The 15,593-nt window shown below is 46.3% G+C and overlaps 1 protein-coding gene across 1 annotated transcript in view; it reads left to right on the top strand.

The window, feature by feature from the left end:
- The first annotated feature begins 4,956 nt into the window (after nt 1-4,956).
- Nucleotides 4,957-15,593, top strand: part of LOC126199281 (ets DNA-binding protein pokkuri) — a 199,628-nt gene continuing 188,991 nt past the window's right edge. The window contains exon 1 of the mRNA XM_049936089.1: nt 4,957-5,379. The gene's annotated coding sequence lies outside the window, so the exon portion shown is untranslated. The remainder of the gene's footprint in view (nt 5,380-15,593) is intronic.

Genomic DNA, 15,593 nt, shown 5'->3' with positions numbered 1-15,593 from the left:
TGAGCAAACCATTCAACGAAACATCTTCGATGCGGACTTTCGGAGCCGAAGGCCCACGCGTGTACTCTTGATGACTGCACGACACGAAGCTTTACGCCTCACCTGGGCCCGTCAACACCGACATTGGACCGTTGATGACTGGAAACATGTTGCCGGGTCGGGCAAGTCTCGTTTCGAATTGATCGATTGGATGGACGTGTACGGGTATGGAGACAACGTCATGAATCCATGGACGCTGCATTTGAGCAGTATACTGTTCAAGCTGTTGGAGGCTCTGTAATGGTGTGTGGCGTGTGTAGTTGGAGTGAGATATGACCCCTGATACATCTAGATACGACTCTGACAGGTGACACGTAGGTAAGCATCATGTCTAATCATCTGGATCCATTTGTGTCCATTGTCCATTTTGATGGACTTGGGCAATTCCAGCAGGACAATGCGACACCCCACACGTCCGGAATTGCTACCGAGTGGCTCCAGTAACACTGTTCTGAGTCTAAGCACTTCCGCTGGCCACCATGCTCCCCAAAGATGAACGTTATTGAGCGTATCTGGGATGCCTTGCAACGTGCTGTTCAGAAGAGATCTCCACCCCCTCGTACTCTTACAGATTTATTGACAGCCCTGCAGGCTTTATGGTGTCAATCAGCGGATATGCGTGCACTGTGTGGTACAGCTCTGTCCATGCAATGCAAATGGACGTCGCGCTGTATTAAACTGCAGAACTGATCACAGGATGTCTACAACCGATAGACAAGGTTTACTGCTTGGCAGGTAAGTCATGGTGCGTAATATATTATGTCGGTGCATAAGTTCGTAGCGTTTTTCCTTAAGTTGAATAAACACAGCAAATACAGATAACAGAGATTTTGCTCATCATTAATATACTCTCCTCTGGTATTTACAAGTCTGCCAACGCTGGGGTAACTTTCCGATTCCGCGATTGTAAAAATAACGTGGTTTTGAGGCGAAGAACTCGTCGATCCATGTTCGGAGTGCATTTTCATCCGGAAAGGAAGATCCTTGAAGATTGTTCGATAGAGAGCGGAAAAGGCAAAAATCTGAGGGTGTAAGATCAGACTACGTCTGCAAGACAACTCAGTTTTTGACAGCAGTTATGGTTACACCTCGGGGAAGCAGTTCGTAGTACACAACACCGTCACTGCTCCACCAGATGCATAACATTATTTTTATGGATGAGCGCAGTTCTTTGTTTAAGGGCAGTTGCTGCTTTGTTTTGGCTCAACCATTCCTTCCTTTTCCTTATGTTAGCATAAAGACATCATTTCTCGTCACCAGTAACTATGCAGGATATGAATGGTCGGCGTTGTTCGCCAGCCAATTTACGACCAGCAAGAAGAGATGGACATATGGCCACCCGCTGAGTTTTGTGATTTTGGCTTAGAGCATGCGGTACCCATACACCCGATTTGTGAACCTTCCCCATTGCATGCAAATGTCTCACGGTGGTGGAATGACCCACGCGCTTTCAAATATGAACTGAAGAGTTTCCTCATGGATTACTCCATCTATTCTGTCGAGGAGTTCCTTGAAAAATTAAGCTGACTCCTGTGTTATATTGTTGATTGCGTATACATAAACTTACGACTTGACGGTTTCTTGGATTCATAAACATTTTATTTTATCTGTTATTACTTTTCTGTTGTAATTTCATGTACTGACACTTTCCATGACTTTGGAGATTTGCTCCTGAATTTGGTCGTACGGAACCAGACGTGCAAAATAAAAAGAAAAAAACACAGTTCTTTATATTTGCCAGTTCTCGAATACAAGGACATGGATCATTGTGGATTACTGCGTTTAAACGATCTTCATCAAACCCCGAAGGTCTTCCTGAACGTAAAGAGACACTGATGTCAAAACGATCCTCCTTAAACAAGAAAACGATTTTCTTGAAGTGCTCTGTCCAATGATATAATCTACATACACGGCTCAAATTTTTGGGGCTGGTTCTGCTGCTGTCTCCCGGCTATTGAACTTAAAAGAGAAGCATATGTTGGAAACGTTTCGGTTTCTCCAGTTGGCACTACATTTTGTAGCGTCCATAGCTCCACCAGATGACAAAATGAGATTATGAAGACTCAAACAGCAACAGTGAACTTTAAAAAAAATCGATAAATAAACCCATAGCAACCGAAATACTAACATGTAAAACAAAAACTTTATGAACTTGTGCACCAAACTAATATTGATGTATTTACTGCTTATTTAGCCTGATCAGATTATAAAGGAAGGTAAGGGTTTAACGTCCCATCTACAACGAAGTCAGCAGAGACAGAACACAAGTATGGATCTATGAAGATTTAGGTAACTCACAGGAAACCTAAATCTGGATGACCGAAAGCGGATTTCAACCGTCATTCTCCCGAACACGAGACGAGTGTGCTAACTGTCACGCCACCTCGGTCGGTGTGTTGTAAAGCTGCTGATGTTGAAAGGAAAAAGGTGGAACGAAATCATTTACGCGTACTTCATGGCCATCAACCATCAGATTTGGTAGTTTCTTCAGTTCACCATCAGCACAATGTATCCATGCGCTGTGGGCCGTTAGATGTGATCAACTTCATAAATGGGTCAAATGTGCTGAGTGCCTACCGCCTCGATTGATGCACCTAGAGATCATTGAACGGCTAAGGTCAGTTATTGGTGAATTTAGGGACAACCTTGTGAAATGGGGATATTCTAAAGAAGAACAGTCAATGGATACCCTGTGCCACGGCCCATGGTGTCCTGAGTGATCCAGAGATGGAAGAGCAGACGAGTGCTGAAGACGGAGCTGTTGCTGTTGCCCAGTTCTGGCGGGAGATAACGTAGGAGGGAACTATCCCACGCCGCGCGGCATTAGCCGAGCGGTCTTAGGCGCTGCAGTCGTGGACTGTGCGGCCGGTCCCGGTGGAGGTTCGAGTCCTCCCTCGGGCATGGGTGTGTGTGTTTGTCCTTAGAATAATTTAGGTTAATTAGTGTGTAAGCTTAGGAACTGATGACCTTAGCAGTTAAGTCCCATAAGATTTCACACGCATTTTTTTTTAACTATCCCACGCTCAGACGCCCTGCAGACCACGCACTGTTCCACTGCCTCCAATTCCGGTTCCTCCGTGTGTCATCAATCTTCAGAGTTTCCAGGTCCTTCGCAGTGTCTTTCATCCAACGCTGCCTTCGTCGTCCTGTGGGGCGTCTGGTGCTTGGTTTCCCTCCAATTGTTTTCTTCGCCTGTCTTTCTTTTGACATGCGTGCTACATGGCCCGCCCACTGAATTCTTTTGCACTTCAACTTCTGTATGATTGAAGGTCGTTGCATCATGTGACAGATATCCTCATTTTCCTCCTCCTCCATTCTCCTTTATCTAAAATCGCTCCCCATATCTTCCTTATCACTCTTCTTTCGATTATTGATAGTTTTCCCTTGTCTCGTTTAGCACCACCTGAGGTCAGTTGCCTTGCAACAGCCACTGTCGGTCGCAAGCCCGGATAAAGGAGGAGGGTTGGGCATTGGGCTAACAACCCAATTACGTTAAAAGCTCTTTGTAACGGAACACAAACTTGCCTTGGACACGTGGATGTGAGCTATGAAGATCGTTATTTTAGCTATCCCACAATAGTATTGGTTAAGAACAGTCTTGGTTGCAATTTTAGGTTTTTTTTATTTTTCAGTGACGCGTTTCGTCTTATTTAGCTTATCTTATTTAGCTTATCTTATTTAGCTTATCTTTTCTAGATGGACGCGAAAGATAACCTCAAGATGCCTAAATAAAACGAAACGCGTCGTTGAAAATAAAAAAAATTAAAATTGCAACCAAGACTGTTTTTAACCAATACTGTTAAGTTAGAATGAAATGAACACCCTTAGCTGGTTACAGGCGTTGACATACGTCAACGGGGACAGATGAAAATGTGTGCCCCGACCGGGACTCGAACCTGGGACTCGACCGTGTGGCCGAGCGGTTCTAGGCGCTTCAGTCTGGAAACGCGTGGCAGCTACGGTCGCAGGTTCGAATCCTGCCTCGAGCGTGGATGTGTGTGATGTCCTTAGGTTAGTTAGGTTTAAGTAGTTCTGAGTTCTAGGGGACTGATGACCTCAGCAGTTAAGTCCCATAGTGCTCAGAGCCATTTGAACCCGTTGACGTATGTCAACGCCTGTAAACAGCTAAGGGTGTTCATTTCAAGGTAATTTCATTCTAACGAGCTGCATGGTCACCGATGGTATCTGTTCTTTCGGACATGTCCGAAAGAACAGATACCATCTTAGTATAAATACTGTTAAGCACTGGTTTGCTGTATGCCACATATGGATTGGAAGAATTTCTATCCCATAATACTTCACAGTTAGTTAATGTACAGTTTTGTACGACTTATGGCTCAAAGAAATACATGTGTAGCATCAACGCTCTTCGGTTCATTCCTTAACCTTTGGTTCGATCTTCTGAACGACAGTGAAAAAAAAATTGAGATACTGTAGAGCACAAGTGCCTCGCAGTCACTACCGGTCAGCAGGGCTGATTAAACGGGTTCGTGCTCATCTGCTGCCATAAAGGCGGTGCTGCGGGAGACTGCGTCATCCTTCCGCGAAACCGGTTTGTCTGCGCGGCCGATTGTCTGGCGGCGCTTCCGCGTGCGGCGTCGGCGGCCGCACCCAGGCGAGCGCTGCTCGCCGCTCTCACACACGCACGCACACGCGTGCACACACCAAGGCACGGCAGCAGCCGCATCGATCCGCCGCGGCGCCGGTAATTGGCTTTCATCAGGCACTGTACACTCGCTATTATCTGCCGCGCTGCCAGCGCCGGACGTGCGCGGCGGCGAGCGCGCGAACCCTCCGCGCCTGTCTTCTCCCCCTCCTCCTCCCGCGCCCCCCCCCCACTCTGCCACTGTCACCCCCTCCACTCCTCCAGCCCAGCTGAGTGCCGGCTCGCGCTCCGCGCGCACTTGGCGAGCCGACTTCGGCGCGAGCGGGTGGAGCGAAAGCGTGTGGTGGTCGGTAAACAGTGGAGCGCAGCAGGCATTTGTCCGTGGCCCGTCAGCGACCGTTCACAGCCGTCGAGTGACAGTCCCACGCCACCTGTTCGCTTCCCGGTGTGCTCGCGCCTCTCATTAGCGAAGTGAGTGCGTGTCCATCCCTCGTAGCAGGAGCGTTCGTCTTAACGCGGAAAAGCTCACCGCCGCGCCGCCACATGGATCGTCCGCCCAGCAGCCGGAGTCAACGCCAAACGCCGCTCGCGGCCGCGTCATTCTAGTTGTGATTTTGTGGTGACTCGCCGTACTCTGCCGGACAGGATTACACGAGCGTCGTCGCTGCTGCCACAGCGCTCTTCTTCAGTTCCTTCACAAGGACACCGGATCTCTTCGCAGCACCCTCCTAAAGGTAAACATTTCATCTGTCACCGGCGCGCAGACTTGTTGCTTTCGCGGTGACGGAGCGTCTCCAGTGCCTGTACTGTACCATTGTGTGCTTCCCTACGAAGCCAGAGAAACATATCCTGGCTGATTACGTTAGCGGATGTTTTTAATCGTACGCCTCTTATTTGTGTCCGTGGTGAAGTAAACATCTTTCTACGATATGCCTTATAGTGTCTGTAAGAAAAAACAGTTGTTGTCATACCGGAAAGGAAGTGTCAGTGCAGAATTTGAAAGTGAAATGTCTTTGTAGACTGCTGTCGCATTTTCTGCTATTGCCATTGCGAGGGCAAAGCGTGCGGTGTTTTCATCAACTGGTCTTGTTTCGTTTTGTTTATATGCGCAGAATGTTTGTAACATTTTTCCACGCGCGACAACTTTGAAAGTTCAATGACTCAGACTTTAAATATTTTAGACTCATTAAATTCGTCAATTGCGTTCTGCCCACAATATAAAAGGGAAGAGGCGGATATTTTGCTGGCGGCAGTTCACGTGACTCTTGCTGTCAGTTCAACTGGACAGGCAGAAAAATATCTCGTGTCTGGAAGGCCAATAGGGATAAGTCGACGTGCTCTCGCATAGACGGAATTATTTTTTGAGGCATATACGTTTTAGAGCTTCGAACGCCCTCTTCTTGTTCCAATACAATATATACATTCCAGCCGCTCTTCGTCTTTTGTATTAACGGCACTTCGGCATCTTTTTCCTGTAATATTACAGTTGTGATTTTTAAATTAGATAGCCACACCGTCAAGGCTGTGTCGTTGGTAGAATTTGCTGAAGCATTAGCTTTTAATACTGCGTAATAAGCTCTCGTACATCCTCCTGATATTATCGCTCGCTGTTAGCCTGGAGGTATGAACGAGCGGAAGCACCCTTGCTGAGTGAGTGGTTGTACTGTTAAGAGGTTTTCTTGTTGACTCTCCTGTACGCATGTGCTCTGAATCGTCAGGGAAGCATCGGGACAAGAGCGCAATTGCGGCATCAGTGGAGTGCCATTTAGACCGCCCGTGTCTTCTGACGTAAGACATTTCATAGTCAGCCGCTTGCGTAGCAGGAAGAGGTCGACCTCAGCAGCGGAGGCGGCGTTTCGGAACACATGACGAGCCACTGCCCTCGGGTGGCCGGGGTCCTTTCCCTTCCGGAGCTGGTCACGCTCTCTTGCGGCCTGGAAACGAACCCCGCTAATCTTATCGGGCGTCCGGGCTGGGGCCACCAACAGGTGCAGGCGCTGGTGGAGGCGGAGGAGTCACATTCCTGCTCCTGCGGCCTCTTCTCTTCCTTGCAACAAGTAGTCGCGGCGTTGCCACGTCTCCTCTTGCGTCTCGCAGCATCCGCCCGGAAGCCGCCGGCCCCCGCTGCGATTTCGGTTACACCGGCCCTCCGCGCGCTGTTACACCTGCTCCTCCCTGCCTGCCTAGACGTAGTGTCGCCTCTCCCAAGTCTGGAAGGAATTTCCAAACCAACCGTGGCCGTTATTATGTAAACTGTGTTTTTATTTATTTATCCTGGCCGGATGAGGACATTAGGCCCTCTTGTCACATCTAACCAGGAATTCTCCATACTATACATCACATTCATAACGGGAACCATGTTATCAGTTGTATCCAACGCAAAGCATACCTTTAGAAATTACTATGATGTGAGTAGCGTAGAAAAAAACAATTTATATTCACTATAGGCTGCATATTCGTCGCGGGAGGACAACATTATTGGCATTTAATTATTTATATTACTTCATGATAAGTAAAATAATAGAGGCAAATTGTAGGAGGGTGGATTTAAACTGTGCGTAATAAGAGCAATTGGGATGAGTGAAGGGCTGGAAGAGATAAAGACGAACGTGATGAAACAGAAGTAATGAAAATAGGGGTAAAGAAAGTAATATGACCGAGAAATGGAAAGAGAAAAAACTGTAGCTGGGAGAAAATCGGAGCATTTACATTGCTGTTTGACAGCGAAAGTTCGCAAGATACGTAGATTTTATTTTTTCGTTTCTTTTTAGGGGGAAGGGATTCGTGTTGACAGAAGGAAGGTCTTAACTTTTCGGTCAAGCGCAACAGGGCATTTGTGTGCAGATTAGCTTGTACCGCAAGCAGACAGCAGTAGAAAGCAGTTTGCAAATGTTTTTGTTTTATGGATGGGCACAGCAGATACACGAGAATTTGTGTAGAGATAGCGCTTGGCTATTTTGGAACTTGTCTGGCGACCTACGCTTTCGCAATAAACATATCGGTTCTTTTACAGTAATTTATTTGCAGAAGGGTTCGAGGATTTGTCTTCACTCCTAGTCTCTATAATCTGCACGAAGATACTTCCATAGATACAAGACTAATTCCGAATCCAATCCAAGGAAATGTGATAGAACTATTACTGTGCGCATTCTGTGCTATTGGCGGTATTGTCTTCAGTCACACCCTTTTTTAGATTATGCAGTTCTGTATGGCGAATTTTTGGACGGTACAGTTGCATTTATACCGGATCATATCAAAGAAATTATTAGATTTTAAATTTGTGAACGTAGAATTGTGCACGTGTCGTACGGTAGAAACGAGACAGGTGTCATGATTACAAATAGTCTCTAATATTATGTCAACACCTGCTGGAAATCATAACATAGGAATATGAAGTGGAATTATCGCACACTGCCAGCTGTAAATGGAGTGACCAGCATGTTTCCGTTCGGTTCATACGATACTGGGGACTGGTTTGTCTAAGAAAGGGACTGATTACAGGTAACTTGTGCGGCATATCCTGGAATGACGCTCATTCATGCGATTGGACTCACACGGGAAATCGAGAATTTATGGACCAGGAAGAACCTACATCGTTCATTTTATTAGGCTCCGAACATTTGTTTATTAATTGATACGTTTTTCCTTAGAGGTCATTTAATATAATATATATAGAGGAGGAGGCTAAAAATGGTAATATTTATGCTGTACTTCTTAACGATGTAACACCTTGCCGACAGATGTCTGATTTTGTTTTCAGGATTATTTTTCCTGTCGTACAACCTCATTCAGATGCACTTGTTCGACGTGTTACTGTACACTTGAGGTCTCTTATTCTCGATCCGATTGTAGTTACAACGCCAGGATCTGATATGTTTTATGTACGAGAGAAGCTATAGTAACCGACGACGCTAGTAGCGGAGGGCATACAGTTTGTTCAACTACTGTTGTCAACTGAAAATAGCGACACTGGCTTCTGGTCTTGGCCGGCCGAAGTGGCCGTGCGGTTAAAGGCGCTGCAGTCTGGAACCGCAAGACCGCTACGGTCGCAGGTTCGAATCCTGCCTCGGGCATGGATGTTTGTGATGTCCTTAGGTTAGTTAGGTTTAACTAGTTCTAAGTTCTAGGGGACTAATGACCTCAGCAGTTGAGTCCCATAGTGCTCAGAGCCATTTGAACCATTTTTCTGGTCTTGCTAGTCTATTTACGCAGTGGTAGCGCAGCATTTTGAAAATCAACGACAGCATTGCAGGTCTTGGAACCAAATTACTTTTACTTCTATTAATTCAGTATTGACGTCGGTGGATCATTTTGTCTGTATCATGCCTTGTCTGAGCAGGAGATACTCTGGCCAACTGTGGCTAAAAGGTGTATCTGGAAAATTATCTAGCGGATGGCGTGGACACGAACAGAGCGTTTGGCTACACCGGTTCTGTCTCGTGACAGTACGCTGTTAATAACCAGAATTTGCTTTATTTAAACAGCGCACAGTATGAGCTCAACCAGCTTCCTCGTTAGAATCTTCCTTCCTTTTGTCTGTACGACGCACGAGGAAATAATGGTAATCGTAGGCTGTATCACGGTTGACTCATATACAACAACGGAGCTAAAGTCTTCCTTCCCTCTCGATTTCGTGCATTTAAATTTCACTGCAAGTTCACGCCAGCCGGTACTTCGACGCACGACCACAGTGAATCCCTCGTTTACGGCATCTACACTTCGTTGCTAGCTCAGCACGTGACTCACGCCGCATATCCACTTCCAGCATTATTAGCTAGGCCACTATTACGTGATTCACGCGGAATCAGTTGAATTTTTTTTTAAACAAAAAGTTGCTTTGTTCAATGTTTAGCTGCAGTGCACTTCACACATGTGGGAGACTTCCCAAGAGCGTGTTAAGTATAGCTTCCCCACAATAATTCGCGGTTCTCGTGAAGTGTTGGTGAATGCATCAACCTAACAGCTGCGACGCTTGCAAATTAAACAAATACCCCCCTCCCCAAATGCCCTTTTCTTTATCTTCGTAATTTATGGATTACTGAAACTTCCTGGCAGATTAAAACTTTGTGCCGGACCGAGACTCGAACTCGGGACCTTTGCCTTTCGCGGGCAGGTGCTCTACCAACTGAGCTACCCAAGCAAGACTCACGCCCCGTCCCCACAGCTTTACTTCCGTTAGTACCTCGTCTCCTACCTTCCAAATTTTACAGAAGCTCTTCTGCGAACCTTGCAGAACTAGCACTTCTGGAAGAAAGGAAATTGCGGAGACGTGGCTTAGCCACAGCCTTGGGGATGTTTCCAGAATGAGATTTTCACTCTGCAGCAGAGTGAAAATCTCATTTATGGATTACTGTTTTCTTCTTTCCCTCGAACACATTTTATTTGCAAACGCTAGACAAATGACATACAGATGACTGAACTGCATGGTTGTGTACATGTTGGTGTTTATTGTTACCCTCCTTTCTCGGTCTTACTAAATTCTTCGTTTTCTGGCGCTAGTCGACTCTGCATGTGCTTGCCTATTGCTTCTCGTCTCCTGTTATCGACTTGCGCAGATTCACCTTTCTCATCGTCGGCAGTGTAAGAAAAAACAGGTAGGGAGTAAGAAAAACGTTCCAGCTGTGCCTTCAGCAGTGTGGTGAATTCACGGCAGACCGTACTCTGAATGGCGGCACTGAAATTTGAACCCCGCTCTTCCCGAATACAAGTCCAGTGCCTTAACCACCTGCCGCGGTCTCTTAACGCCAGTTCTTGACAGAATGGCTCTCGGTTTTGTTTCTGTTGGTGGACAATGGCTGTACTCGGACAGCCGGAAGCTGGCAGCAGCCCGCGGAGCGGTTTTTCTGGCCTCTCGCGCTGCGCAGCGCCCGTCTGGTCACTTGTGGTTTTTTCTTTTCTGGGAGCATCGCGAGTGTTGCCGGTAGCGTGCGCCGGCTAGGTAGGCGCAGCGGGCAGGGCAGGGGCAGTAGACCCACTGCTGCAGTAGCGGATTCCGGGAGTATGGCGTACGAACAGTCCACTGGCGGTAATTCCATGTTCAAGTGTCTCAACATAAAGTTCTAGTAACTTTGACCAAAGTGGATTCAGTACAAGTACAAGTAAGAGTATGAGTTACAAATGGTACCTATATTCAGTAACAGTCCTATTTCTGTATAATGGTTCAAATGGCTCTGAGCACTATGGGACTTGACTTCTGAGGTCATTAGTACCCTAGAACTACTTAAACCTAACTAACCTAAGGACATCACACACATCCATGCCCCATTTCTCTATAGAAAGAAACGAAGTGACAACTAGGACTGAAACTAAAAGAAAATTGATTTTTTACGTACTTAATTATTTTGTATTTATTTTAACATTTCAAACGGACACACACAAACTTTGGAAAATGCATTGGAAAGCTTCAGTTTAATTTATTTTTCGATATTAAACAAATTGTCATCAGTACTCGTATTGTCCCCACGAATTTTCCTATAAACGAAGCTACTTTCTGTAAAAACATTAACTGAGCCACCCCACACTAACGGCGAATGCCTTAGCCTTTCCTTTAAACGTACATCCACGAACAGTTACTCTTAGTGCTGCACACTGACTGCGTCATTTCAGTCAGCGTGCTCGAACCTGTCCCGTTGCCCGCTTCCTCCCTCCTTACGTCTTCAACAGTTCTCTCTCTCCGCTTCAGGATTGTCAACAGCGTGAATGGCAGGAGTCCCTAATGTTTTCGCATCATGCTCTACTTTTTTTCCACGGCCTCAGTTATATGTTTCTTCTCCGAGGAAGGCGAACACTTGTACTTCTTTGAAGTCATTTTGACAACCAATTTACGTACTGTTGTAAAATATAAATTGCAGGGGAAAACACAGGAATGTCTCGAAGAGTCGAATGACGAAATAATTATCTGAACAACTGAGGAGAGAATTCGAATTACCGAGTGTTACATAGCCACTGACATAAGAGTTACTGTGTTTTCGCGAGACGGTCTGACAACCACTTCGATTTACACATGCTTGTATTACCGACAGCCGACTGTAATTGTAATGAAGTAAGAGAAGCCAGCAGGTTGTGTTTCACTGTGAAAGTAAAATCGCGATAACTTTTTAAATGCTGTCAGACCTGCAGTCATGGACTCTACGGCTGGTCCCGGCCGAGGTTCGAGTCCTTCCTCGGGCATGGGTGTGTGTGTGTGTGTGTGTTTGTCTTTAGGATAATTTAGGTTAAATAGTGTGTAAGCTTAGGGACTGATGATCTTAGCAGTTAAGTCCCATAAGATTTCACACACATTTGAACTCTTTTTTTTCTGTCAGGCGTGCGTAAGGTTGTGGTAAGAGGCCCATGAAACTCATCACGATTCCTAAAATTACTTATTTACTGACTCATATTTTTGATTAAATGTAGTCATTCTCTGATGTGATTGTTGTATAGGTTTGCTGTTATTTTATCCCAAGTCTAGATGCGTATTTAGTGTGATCTGCGTGCAGTCCGTTGGCGTGGAGTTCTGTTACGAAAGTGCTGTATGACTTATACTGAAAGACTTTTTCAGTTATGCACGTCAGTTCTGAACTACGGGTGTTCATCGGAGACGAGGGCACCGTCAGGAGTGCAACTGTGATATGACCGCTTTTGCCCTGTATGTGCGTAAACGATACTTTCGTCGTTGAGTGACTGTAAGAGGACGCAGAAGACTCCCATAAAGTTTCTATGCGGTGTGATGAGTAAGCAGCTTGCTCTAAGTGTGAAAAAGTCGGAGTTCACATAGGCTAGGGATAGCGTTCTTTGTAATATTAGAATATCAGCATTAGCCGTGTGTTGCGTCATGAAACATAGCGACATCAAGTGGAACGAGCACGTAAGGTCGGTTGTAGGCAAGGCGAATGTTCCGTTTTGTTGAAAGAATTGTCGAGAAGTGTAGCTCATCTGTAAAAAAGACCGCGAACAGAATTCTTGTGTGATCCAGTCTTCAGTGTTTGGGACTCACACCAGGTCACATTAAAGGAGGACATCGAAGTAATCCAGGGGCGTGCTGCTAGGTTTATTACCTGTAGGTTCAGTCAACATGAGAGTGTTAACTGAAACGCTCTATGAACAGAAATGGAGGAAAGAAGATTTCTTTTTGCGGAACACCACCGAGAACGTTTGCAGAAGCAGCATCTGCGACAGACTGCGTACAACCATCGTCGTACAGCTAGTGTAGTGACGGCAAAAACAAGATGTGAGAAGTCGTTTTTCTCTCGCTCCATTAGCAAGCGGAACACGAAAGGGATTGACTAGCAGTGGTACTGCTGACCCTTCGCCTTGCACCGTGTGGTGGCTCGCGGAGTGTGTATCTAGATAGACGCGCAGTCTCTTTGGCATACAGGCTCCGCAATGGGTTTGCGCTTAGCGGCTGCGACGGTCAGTCCGCGAGGACTTCGCGCGGAGAGGAGGAGAGAGGGAGGGAGGGGATCCCGGGAAGAGCAAAGTGGTCGCAAATAGCGGTGACGCCAGGGAAGTGGGAGCGGGCGGGGCAGCCGTCTTCCGCCGCGCTGAGCGCCGCCTATTTGGAAACTTGGCGCTGCCGGCCAGGGGTCCGTTAGGCAGGTGCTCCTCCCAGGCAGCAGGAAGAGGCTCTGCTCACTATCGACTGACATTTGGCTTCTGTCGAGGCTTTCTGTGCAAATACACACCCGTGAACTGACGTATGTCGATGCTGGAGAGCTCTAGCGAGTTGCAGGAAGATGTGCAGAAGATCGGCTCTCGGTGCACGGACTACCTGTCGACACACGATATAAACAAATGTGGCATACTGCGCGTAAATAGGTAGGAGGAGCCGCTGTTTCATTACACGATTGCGGAACTGTCACGTACATTACACGTCTGGAAGTATGCGTGCGAAACGAATTAAAGTTAAAGGAACACATGAAACTCTTGGGAGGAACATGAGCTGCCTGACTGAGACTCATTGTAAGAATGCTGAGGAAGGAAATAGCTAACAAAACCCTCGTTCGGCTGATACACCACTACTGTTTCTCAGTCTGGTGCCCATACGAGGTATTATCGGGTAGCATCGATAGAAGACATGGAGAAGACTTACATCTACATACATACTCCGTACGGTGCATGACAGAAGATACCTTATACCATTACTACCCGTTTCCTTTCCTGTTCTACTTGCAAATGGAGCTAGGGAAAATAACTGTTTATATGCCTCCGTGCGTGCCCTAATTTCTCTTACATCTTCGTGGTCCTTAAGCGAAACGTATGTTGGTGTCAGCAGGAGCGCTCCACAATCAGCCTCAAATGCCGTTTCTCTAAATTTTCTCAATAGCGCCGCGCGAAAAGAACGTCTTCTTCCCTCCAGGGATTTCCATTTCATTTCACGAAACATCTTCCTAATACTCGCATACTGATCAAACCTACCGGTAACAAATCTAACAGCGAGTCTTTAGATTGCCTCGATGTTGGTGCGGATCCTAAACACTCGAACAGTACTCAACAATGGGTCGCACTAGTGTGCTATACGCGGTTTTCTTTACAGATGAACTCTACATATTCCTAAAATTCTCCGAATAAACCGACGTCAACCATTCGCCTTCCTTACAACCATTATTGGAAGTTAGTGACACGTTCTATAGGAGCAAACTGCTGAGGTCATCGGTCCCTAGGCCTACACACTACTTAAACTAACTTACGCTAAGGACAGCACACACACCCATGCTCAAGAGAGGACTCGAACTTCCGACGGGGGGAGCCGCTCGAACCGCGGCAAGGCGCCTAAGACCGCACGGCTATCCCGCGCGGCTACGACCATCCTTACGCTCTCGTTCGATTTCACATTCCTCTGCAACGTTACACCTAGATATTTATTCGACGCGACTGTCTCAAGCAGCGCACTACTAATGCCGTGTTCGAACAGAAATTTTGATTAAGTCATCTTGTATCGCTCTACAGTCTTTCAACGACGAGACCTCCCCGTACAACATAACACCTTCAGCAAACAGCCTCAGGTTGCTTCTCACCCTGTTTGTCAGATCATTTACGTATACAGAGAATAAGAGCAGTCCTATCATACTTCCATGCCCATTCCAGACGATACTCTTGTCTCTGATGACCACTCGCCGTTGAGAAAAACGTTCTATTAGTTAAGATGCCTTCTAGTCCCTCACTTACCGGAGTGCTTATTCCGTATACTTGTACCTTCGTTAATCGTCTGCAGTGAGACACCATGTCAAACGCTTTCCGGAAATCTAATAATATGGAATCTGCCTGTCTGCCCTGCATCCATGGTGCGCAGGATTTCATGCGAGAAGAGAGATCCAGAGAAGAGTAGCGCGTTTCGTCACAGATTCGTTTGCTAGGTTGCTGTTCTAATTACGAGAACGTACTAACTTATTTCATTGCGTCTACCACATATATTCCACGAAAAGGCTATGAAGGTAAAGTAAAGATTCTCTCTCTTACGGAGGCTTTTACTCGCGCAATATTCGTCTTTAAAATAGGAAAAAGGGGAAGTGACGGTAGTACACTAGATACCTTCTGTTACACAGCGGTAACGCAGTTAGCCAGGTTTAGATACCGATTTATGCGCATGGAGCTATGTTCCTGTCATGTCATTTGGAAGGACACGTGGCTCCCAGTTTCTAAGGTCTTTTGAGACCGTTTCCGCTAACTCCTTATAATCGCTCCTCGGTTATCATAATGACACCAAGTACACCCCTTTTCCGTCACCTCACGATGTAAATATCTTCGCCAGTAGCAGCAGCAACAGCGAGTATCTAACCCTTGTCGTCTGTGTGGCAGTAACTGGCCGGCCAGTTACAGTGACGGATATTCTGGTCATCGAAAAGACGTTAAAAGCTATCGATCTCAACTACTTGATTAGCTTTGCGCTGCGTAGAATAATCTCGCAAAATACAAACTAGTCTACCTTCCCATTTGTAAGCATCTCTGTCAACATAAAATGCAGAATGGA

This window comes from Schistocerca nitens, chromosome 8 (genome assembly GCF_023898315.1).
Source record: "Schistocerca nitens isolate TAMUIC-IGC-003100 chromosome 8, iqSchNite1.1, whole genome shotgun sequence".
Taxonomy (NCBI): domain Eukaryota; kingdom Metazoa; phylum Arthropoda; class Insecta; order Orthoptera; family Acrididae; genus Schistocerca; species Schistocerca nitens.
This window is presented reverse-complemented; position numbering and strand designations above follow the sequence as displayed.